The sequence below is a fragment of the Henckelia pumila genome, chromosome 1 (genome assembly GCF_033568475.1).
Source record: "Henckelia pumila isolate YLH828 chromosome 1, ASM3356847v2, whole genome shotgun sequence".
Taxonomy (NCBI): Eukaryota; Viridiplantae; Streptophyta; class Magnoliopsida; order Lamiales; family Gesneriaceae; genus Henckelia; species Henckelia pumila.
Window position 1 is genome coordinate 115,810,716 of NC_133120.1, and position 9,580 is coordinate 115,820,295.

General features: G+C 38.8%; 1 long non-coding RNA gene across 1 annotated transcript; it reads left to right on the forward strand.

The window, feature by feature from the left end:
- The first annotated feature begins 6,610 nt into the window (after window positions 1-6,610).
- LOC140873623 (uncharacterized) lies at window positions 6,611-7,052 on the forward strand. Its single transcript, XR_012148089.1, has 3 exons — window positions 6,611-6,682; window positions 6,760-6,867; window positions 6,963-7,052. It is a non-coding gene; the product is annotated as an uncharacterized lncRNA (long non-coding RNA).
- The last annotated feature ends 2,528 nt before the right edge of the window (window positions 7,053-9,580 follow it).

The window sequence follows — 9,580 nt, forward strand, 5'->3', positions numbered from 1 at the left end:
ATTTGTTTAAATGTTCCTACCTTCCATCAACGGTCAATGTATGAGATGCTACCCGCGGATACGGTCCGGCTCATATTATTGGGGGGGCCCGTTCGTCGGAAAGCTGTACATTGGATCGACAAATGTTGTAAGTTGGGTGGAACTCCCATGGGATCGGCTCATATTATTGGGGGATCCACATGGCGACCGTCCATCACAACTTAATATTGATGGGTCATCTTGACATGTCACTTTAAACTGCGTCATATTATTGGGCCCTTATTGGACATGAGGTAAAAACATGGGGGTTGCTTTGGAAGCAATTGGGCTCTACCTTTTGAGAATTATGGTTGGCTGATATTATTCGGGACCATAAGTTTGTCAATTGGACTTCATGTTCTCACTAAGGAAAAAGTTTCCCGTTTTCACTAGAGGGTAGTGAAATCGTTAAAATAGTGGGAGTGAGATTCATAAAATTAAATTTGCCTATTTTATGTCTTAGTAAATTACTTAAACAAACATTGATATATGTCTGTTTTTCTTTTCAGTATTTCATACGATGAATTCGCGTAATCCTTTATTCTCGATCCTCGAACAAAACAAGTTAACTGGCGCAAACTATACGGAATGGTTCCGGAAGTTGAAGATTGTCTTGACTTCGGAGAAGATGCTCTACGTGTTAGAGAAATCACCTCCGAAGGAAGCACCAGCTGACGTAAGTCCGGAGGAATTGGCCAAACTTGATGCATGGTGGGACCATGACATCAAGACCAAATGCTATATGCAAGCCTCGATGTCTGATGAACTCCAGAGGCGATTTGAGGACACCGTGAATGCTGCTGACATTCACGCTCAACTCAAGGAACTTTTTGGGGATCAGTCGAGGGCTGAAAGGTTCGCTACTGTTAAGGAGCTGATGACGTGTCGCATGCGTGAAGGGACTTCGGTCCGTGATCATGGGGTACGAGTGATTTGGCTCATACAGAAGTTGGCAACCCTTGATTTGGTGTTGGAGCATGAACTCAATGTGGATTTACTGCTTCTGTCTCTTCCTTCTTCGTTTGACGGATTTGTGGTAAATTTCAATATGAACAAGATAGAGGCCACCCTTGAAGAGATGGTCAATATGCTTGTGACATATGAATCCACACTAAAGAAGGATAAACCAGCTTTCTTGGTGGGCTCCTCATCTTCTGCTAAGAAGGGGCCAAGTATGAAAGGTAAGAAACGTTCTGCCCCACCCAAGAAAGTCGAGCCCGAGAAGAAGCACAAGACAAAGGCTTCAAACATTGGTAAATCCAAGGATGTTTGTCATTACTGTAAGAAGCCCGGTCATTGGAAGCACAACTGCAAGGAATATCTAGAGCAGTTGGGAACTGCGAAGGGTATGTTCTATATTGAAATAAACATTTCACTTAATACTACTTCTTGGGTATTGGATACCGGATGTGGATCTCACATTAGCAATGATTTGCAGGTGATGACAAGAAGTCGCAGACTTAGAATGGGTGAGACCCAGCTGAGGCTCGGGAATGGTTCCAGAGTTGAAGCTACAGCCATTGGAGATGTTTGTTTAATTTTGCAGAACGGTTTTAAGTTATTTTTAAGAGATGTTTTATTTATTCCGGATTTAATTAAAAACATTATTTCTGTTTCTATGCTAGATAGAGATGGTTATTCTTGCAATTTTGTGAATGAGATTTGCAATATTTATAAGAATGAATGTTTGATTGGAAATGGACAACTTGAAAACGATCTATACAACTTAAAACTAAAAGACGTTCCAATAAATTATGTTGATAAACCGGCGACAACAAACAAAAAGAAAATCGATAGTCAAAACCCAGCAAACCTTTGGCACGCTAGACTGGGTCATATTTCCTCAAGGAGGATGAACAAGCTAGTGGGAGAGGACATGTTTGATATGTCTGATATTAACTCTCTACCTACTTGTGAATCCTGCCTGAAAGGAAAAATGACTAAATCTCCTTTTAAGGGGAAACCTGAGCGGAGTCAAAATCTGTTGGATTTGATCCATACAGATGTTTGTGGACCATTTAGAGTAGGGACTCAACATGGCCACACCTACTTCATTACCTTTACTGATGATTATTCAAGGTATGGGTATTTATATTTAATGAAATATAAGTCAGAAGCATTTGAAAAGTTCAAAGAATTCAAGGCTGAAGTAGAAAACAAGCTAGGTAAAAGTATTAAAGCACTTCGATCGGATCGAGGTGGAGAATACTTGAGTACCGAGTTTTTGGACTATCTAAAAGAGAATGGGATTCTCTCTCAGTGGACTCCTCCTATGACACCACAGCTTAATGGTGTATCGGAGCGTCGTAATCAAACTTTGTTGGACATGGTTCGATCTATGATGAGCTTCACTGAGCTTCCACCTTCGTTTTTGGGCTATGCGCTTGAAACGGCGGTATTGTTGTTGAACAACGTCCACACTAAAGCAGTGGACAAAACACCATACGAGTTATGGAATGGCAAAGCTCCTAAGTATTCGTACTTGAGGAATTGGGGATGTCCTGCTTACGTGAAGCAGACAGTGGGAGACAAGTTGGATAGTCGATCAAGCTTATGTTATTTTGTGGGGTATCCGAAGAATTCAATCGGATATTATTTCTATTATCCTGCTGAAACAAATGTGTTTGTTTCTAGGAATGCCACCTTCTTGGAGAAGGAGTTCTTATTGGATAAGAAAGGCGAGATGATGGAACTCAAAGAAGTTCGAGAAGAACCCGAAATACAAAATAACGATCCTACACCTCAGGAACCATTGCTGGACACGCCTGAACCTAGAAGATCCAAGAGGACTTCTAGACCTCCTATTCGATATGGTCTTTTTCTTGAAGAGGATCAAGAACCCGACATTGGATGTGATCCAAGAAACTTCAAGGAAGCAATTTCTGATGCGGATTCAAATTTATGGCTTGAAGCTATGCAGTCTGAATTGGATTCGATGCATACAAACCAAGTTTGGTCTTTAGTAGATCCTCCTGATGGAATTGTTCCAATAGGGTGTAAATGGATCTACAAGAGAAAGCTTGGGCCTGATGGTAAGGTATTGACCTACAAGGCGCGATTGGTGGCGAAAGGTTATACTCAAAGGCAAGGAGTTGACTATGATGAAACCTTTTCACCAGTTGCAATGTTCAAGTCCATAAGAATCCTTATTGCCATAGCTTCATGGTATGATTATGAGATATGGCAAATGGATGTGAAGACTGCTTTTCTTAATGGAGTCATTAAGGAAGAAATCTATATGAGGCAACCTGAGGGGTTCACATCCATGGGAAGCGAGCATAAGGTATGCAAGCTTCAGAGATCAATTTATGGTCTAAAACAAGCATCAAGAAGTTGGAACCAGAAATTTGATGAAACAATAAAAGATTTTGGTTTCATCAAGAACCCGGAGGAACCATGCGTGTACAAGAAAGTAGTTAAGGATGCTGTGACATTCTTAGTACTTTATGTTGATGACATCCTACTCATTGGGAATGACATAGGAATGTTGCAGTCAACAAAGATATGGTTATCAGGTAGATTCTCGATGAAGGATTTGGGTGAGGCATCCTACATTCTTGGAATACAGATCTATAGAGATAGATCTAAGAGAATGATAGGACTCACTCAATCAACCTACATCGACACCATATTGAAACGGTTTTCAATGGATGGTTCCAAGAGAGGACATCTACCCATGTGTCATGGAGTTTCTTTATCCAAGTCTATGTGTTCCAAGACTGATGCAGAGATAGAGAATATGACACATGTACCATATGCGTCAGCTATAGGTAGTATCATGTATGGGATGATATCTACCAGACCGGATGTAGCATTTGCTCTGAGTGTCACGAGCAGATATCAGGCTAATCCTGGTCAAATGCATTGGAAAGCCGTGAAGGACATTCTTAAGTACTTACGAAGGACTAAGAATATGTTCATGGTATATGGAGGACGAGAACTGAAATTGGAAGGCTATACCGACTCTAACTTCCAAAGTGACATGGATGACTCGAAGTCAACCTCTGGATTTGTGTTCATGCTCAATGGCGGTGCTGTCTCTTGGAAGAGTTCCAAGCAGGACACCACAGCGGATTCCACCACTGAGGCTGAATACATTGCAGCATCAGCTGCTGCTAAAGAGGCCGTTTGGATGAGGAATTTCGTCCAAGAGTTGGGCGTCATTCCTGAATTTGTTGGTCCAGTCCCGGTGTACTGTGACAACACGGGTGCCGTTGCTCAAGCAAAGGAACCAAGGTCTCATCAAAGATCCAAACACGTACTGAGGAAATACCACATCATCCGGGAGATTGTGGAAAGAGGAGACATCACTGTCGAACGAGTGGCCTCTGCAGACAATATCGCTGATCCGCTTACTAAGCCCTTGCCAGGACCATTGTTTGACAAACATCGCGAAGCAATGGGTCTACGTAGTATGACTAGTTGGCTATAGGGCAAGTGGGAGATTGAAAGAGTGGGTGCCCAGTGAGCCAACTTGTGGCTATGGGCTTTGACGACTCTTTGTATAAACAATCTTTTGTTTAATATAATTTACACTTTTATTAATGGCAATGACTTTATCTTTCTTCATATTGTTATATTGTGATATACTATTGATGTTTTGATAAAGACCTTGAATATACTATAGTGTATGTAAGATGTGGTAGAACATGGGGATGTCTATCATGAAATACATCTTATAGTCACTGTATATTCTAAACTGTTCCTAGTCGATTGAGCCGTCCGATAATAAGGATAAGGATCGCTCGAGTTTGAGACTAGCATTTGCGATGCAGAGTACCACGTTTCATTGGTAGGGAACATGGAGATGTTCGAAGCATGCAAATGGATATTCATAGGATGAATAATCGAACTACCCTATCCGGACTTTCCAAGTGGTTATCACTTATCGAGTGGATAAAGTCCGCGGTTTTGGTTGTACACCATTAGTCCTTACTACTTGAAACATCATGGAGACTCTATATGCTAGTACTGTGCTTTGACTCGTTTACCGACTCTATTGGGGTCATCAGGTGTCGGGATTGGGTACAGTTACAACACATATAGGAGTCGATGCATTGTTGTCAAGGATTCACCACATACTTGCGAGTGTGGATATCCTATGCGATCTGAGGAGATATTAGTGTGACAAATCTCTTGCCAGAGTACTTGATGTGATTTAAGAAATGGTTTCTTAGTAGCACATGCGATGTCACTAATTTGATCTTCAAGATGTATTGCATAGTTATCGAATCTTGAGCGACTCTCGATATACCAATGGTTGTTGATTCGATCGGGATATATGGATGAAGGGACCATACTGTACGCTAACCAAAATCTACTGGTTCTTGTAGGCACTATCAGTGATACCTAGGAAATCATGGGGCGATGTTGCTAGGCGCTTTACCATGATTCGTTGGGCAAGTCGGAAAGTGTTGTTCCGAATCACAAGGAGTTGTGAGCCCACGGCTAGCTGTATCCCTGAACCATTGAGGGTCACACAGAGTAATGGATATTTAATCCCCGTTGAGATAGTTAAATTTAAAGAGTTAAATTTAATGAACAAAGAAGTTGGACTTCTTAAATAAGAGTAAGGGAGTAGGATTTCCTAAAATGACATAGGGATGGACATTTTTGGAAACCACTGAATTCGGATTCAGGAAAATTTATCTTGACTTTAAAATGTGCAGAAATGGTTTCCGTGCACATTGGTAAAATCGGTTTATCAATCGGAGTCACGATGAATTTTATATTAATTTCTGAGCATGCGGGCTTTGCTTGTCGGGCCTCAACTTATGACTAATGGGCCCTAAGCTGTTAGTGGCCTGCATTATAAATAAGTTATTGCAGTACAGAAATTAGACAACAGGTCATAATTTTTGAGACAGAGTTTCGAAAAACCCTAGCCTCTCCTCTCAAAGAATTCGGCCGCCCCCCTCCCTTCTCTGCGTGAGAAATTCCGGTCTGTGATTTTGAATTGCAGTCTGGAATAGCGAATCAAATTCATTTATTCTCTTCGTAAAAAACTTCTGATAGATTTTCTAGTGCAATCTATCAGAGGGATTAAACCTCCATTCGTGGACCTGATTGAAGAAGCGTTCGATCATCAGTTCCAGGGAGATACAAGAAGCGCAGAGAAATCTGTGTGGTGTCCATAAAATCTCGATTCGAGATTGAAGGTAAAATTTAATAATTGTTATTTAATTTTACACACACAAACAATTTAATCGTTGAATGGTTGATACCCACACTATGGAATTGTTCCATACTAAATTTTTAAACTTCCGCTGCACCGGGTATCAATCGTGATTGATCTGAACGCCAGTTTTCCAACAGTAATATCGGGTAAGTAAAAATTTAAATATCAATTTGGTTGCTTTATTTCGATTATTTATTGAATTAGAAGCACTAATTATGTTTTTTTTGCGTAGCTATCATTGGATTCTCACTGTTATTCAACCATACAAGGATGTTATTTATGTGTTGGATTCCTTAAGTCTCCGCATTCGTGATGATGATTGGAAATATGTAGTGGATATGTGAGTTTATATTTATTTATTTTTATCAAATATTTATTTCACTCATACAAAAACTCATATATCAAGTATATTGAAGGGCCTTGCGATTGTTTAACTCAAACAAAGGAAGGAAGGGTAGAAAGAATGCTATGTGGGTAGTAGTACAGGTATGCATAATTTATGTTTAATCTATTATGTTTAAATATCTAAATTTGTCACCAAAAATTTTTCTCTACTACCATAGGGTCCTCGGCAGCCAGATGCAAAACAATGTGGTCTTTATGTGATGAGATATATGAGACAAATTATTCAAGAAGTTGAGAATATCGAGAACGTTTCACTACGATCAATAGTAATCTTTCTTAACTCAAATAATTACAACTAAATTGTTTTAAATTTGCAAAGTTATTGTTATATGATTTTTTATTACCATAATATATGTGACAGTTCTCAAAAGGTGAGTACTCGTTAGAAGAAATTAAAGACGTGCTTTCAGAGTTGACAGAATGTATACAAGAACACGTTTATGAATAGGTATGCACATGTATTTTGTGTCTTGAATAATGCAACAACTATCATAATGCATGGATGAATTGAATTAATTAAAGCCTCGATTGCATGGAGTACATGCGTGAATTTGGTGGTTTGGGCACATGCAACTACTGTCCATATTTTTTTTTCAAGCAGACAGTAGGCGAATTGTACAACATCTGAGTTGGTCAGTTTTTGATTGGTCCGAATGGTTGAGAGACTGGAGGTGATTGAGTTCAAGCTGACTGTTATGCTATCCATAAAAAAAATGTACATAAGATCTCCATTTTAGGAGATTCAGAAAGTTGAGGAACTTCCTTAGCAGTGAAAACAATCAAGCAGTTTCTTGGACCTGCCTCTTGTGCGTTAGAATTCTTTACTGGCTCACTTGATACTTGGTCCTCAATTGATTTAGTATTCACAGCTTGTTATCTTTCGGGTGTCACTACTTTTTCTGTTAGTACCATTGGTTCTTGAATAATTTCCCCTTGCACAACTGGTTTCTGAACACTTGGTGAAACTTGGAACATTGGAGGAATTTTTCAAAACTGTCTCATAACTTACAAGTTGCTCTACTGATTCTTTCATCTCATGAACTGATTCAAGAATCATTGGCACAACAACTTATTTGAAACTTCATTATGCTCAACTGTTTCTTGAATTTAAATCTCAGCTAATTTACTTACTTCATTCACTGACTCTTCAAATATCTTAAACACAATCAACTGCTTTTCTGAGGCCAAATCTCTAGACATGCGAGATGATTGAGCAGTTGTTGTCTCAATCATAGAATTTCAATCTTGGCCAAGATGTCTTCGTCTATTTATTAACTGACGTTCCTGGTAGCTCAGTCATTGTATTTTCTGGAATTACTGCTTGTTGAACTGCATTATATCAGCGTCATCTTCATTGCCCATATTATATGTGTCATATTATATGTGTCTCTTGGTGTGTGAAATCTAACGTCAAATGGTGGTTAGTCTATTTTCTGTTTCATGATGTTTGATATGCTTTTACTGTGTTGTCATTTATAAATTTATGGTTAGATTTATATGGTTTGATATGATATTATATTTAACATGTTTTATCTAATGTTGTATTTCAGAAGTCTGGTTCTTACTGGTGGCGGAGATCGTCTAGTTCTTGCTGGTGGCGGAGATCGTCGCTAACTGTGGTCGCATTCAGAAAAATTGCATTGTTAGGAACAATTTTCTTTCAATATTGCAGCACCATCTTTGTGGAGATAACTAGCGTTAAATGCTTGTTGATACCTTGCAATTTCAATATGTTGCAGCACAATGACTCTATAATTTTTTATGAGAATATTTTGCCACAGATTTGCAATTTCATGTATTTTAATAGTGTTATTTATATAGAAATTTAAATTTAAAAAACGTTTTTTTATTGGTAGCGCGCACAATGATTTTTTAAGCAACATTTGCCAAGCACAACGCTTTTTTACACGGAGAAAGCGTTGTAGTAGCTGCAATCCACAACGCTTTATATGCGTTGTGATTTCTACAAAGAACAACGCTTTAAAAGCGTTGTTCTTTGTACAAATCACAACGCATATAAAGCGTTGTGGATTGCAGCTACTAAGCGTTGTTCTTTGTACAAATCACAACGCATATAAAGCGTTGTGGATTGCAGCTACTACAACGCTTCCTCAGGGAATGCAAGCGTTGTAATATCAAAGTAACACAACGCTTTTAATCGATACGACAACGCTTTTTAAGCGTTGTCGTATCCAAATACCACAACGCTTTTTAAGCTTTGTGTTTTCTGGAAACGACAACGCTTTTTCCGCGTTGTCTTTGAGCGTGGCTTTTACAACACTGGCTACGACAACACTTTTTTGGGGTCATTAACAACGCGGAAAAAGCGTTGTCGTAGGCCATTTTTCTTGTAGTGTAGGGATTTGGAGATTAGGTGGTGATCAAGGCAGGATTTCAAAGTTAGTCTCTAGGTTTTACTTCATTTGTATTAAGTTAATTTGATTGGGTTGAATTATTTGGGTCTATTTACCGATTTTATTCTGCCGGTTCAGTATTTTGAATTAATTCCGCAGTTACTCTGATTATGTTTATTTTACAATTTAATTGCATGCCTAAGCTTCTAATTAGTAGGTGATCACGGAATGGATCACTATAGAAATTATATACGATCTTTGTGGATACAATCAAGTTTTCAAAGGAAACCTTGACCCTTGATGAAGTTATAACAACACTTGAATCCAAATAATCCCAAAAGAATAGAATTCTCGAAAAAACAAATGTAAAAGGACTTATGGCAAGAGGTATACCTGGAAAAATAATTCCAAAGACAAAATGGGAGGAATAAGTAGATCAAAATCAAGGTCAAGATTCAAGTATTTTGTTTGTCACAATGAGGGAAAATTTAAATGGGACTGTCCTAATAGAAAGAAAAGGGATAAATAGAAAGAAAATAAGCCCTTAGAACAGGCCATGATCACAGATGGATATGATAGTCCTAAGGTATTTGTATTGTCAACAAGCCATGGTGGGGATGAATGG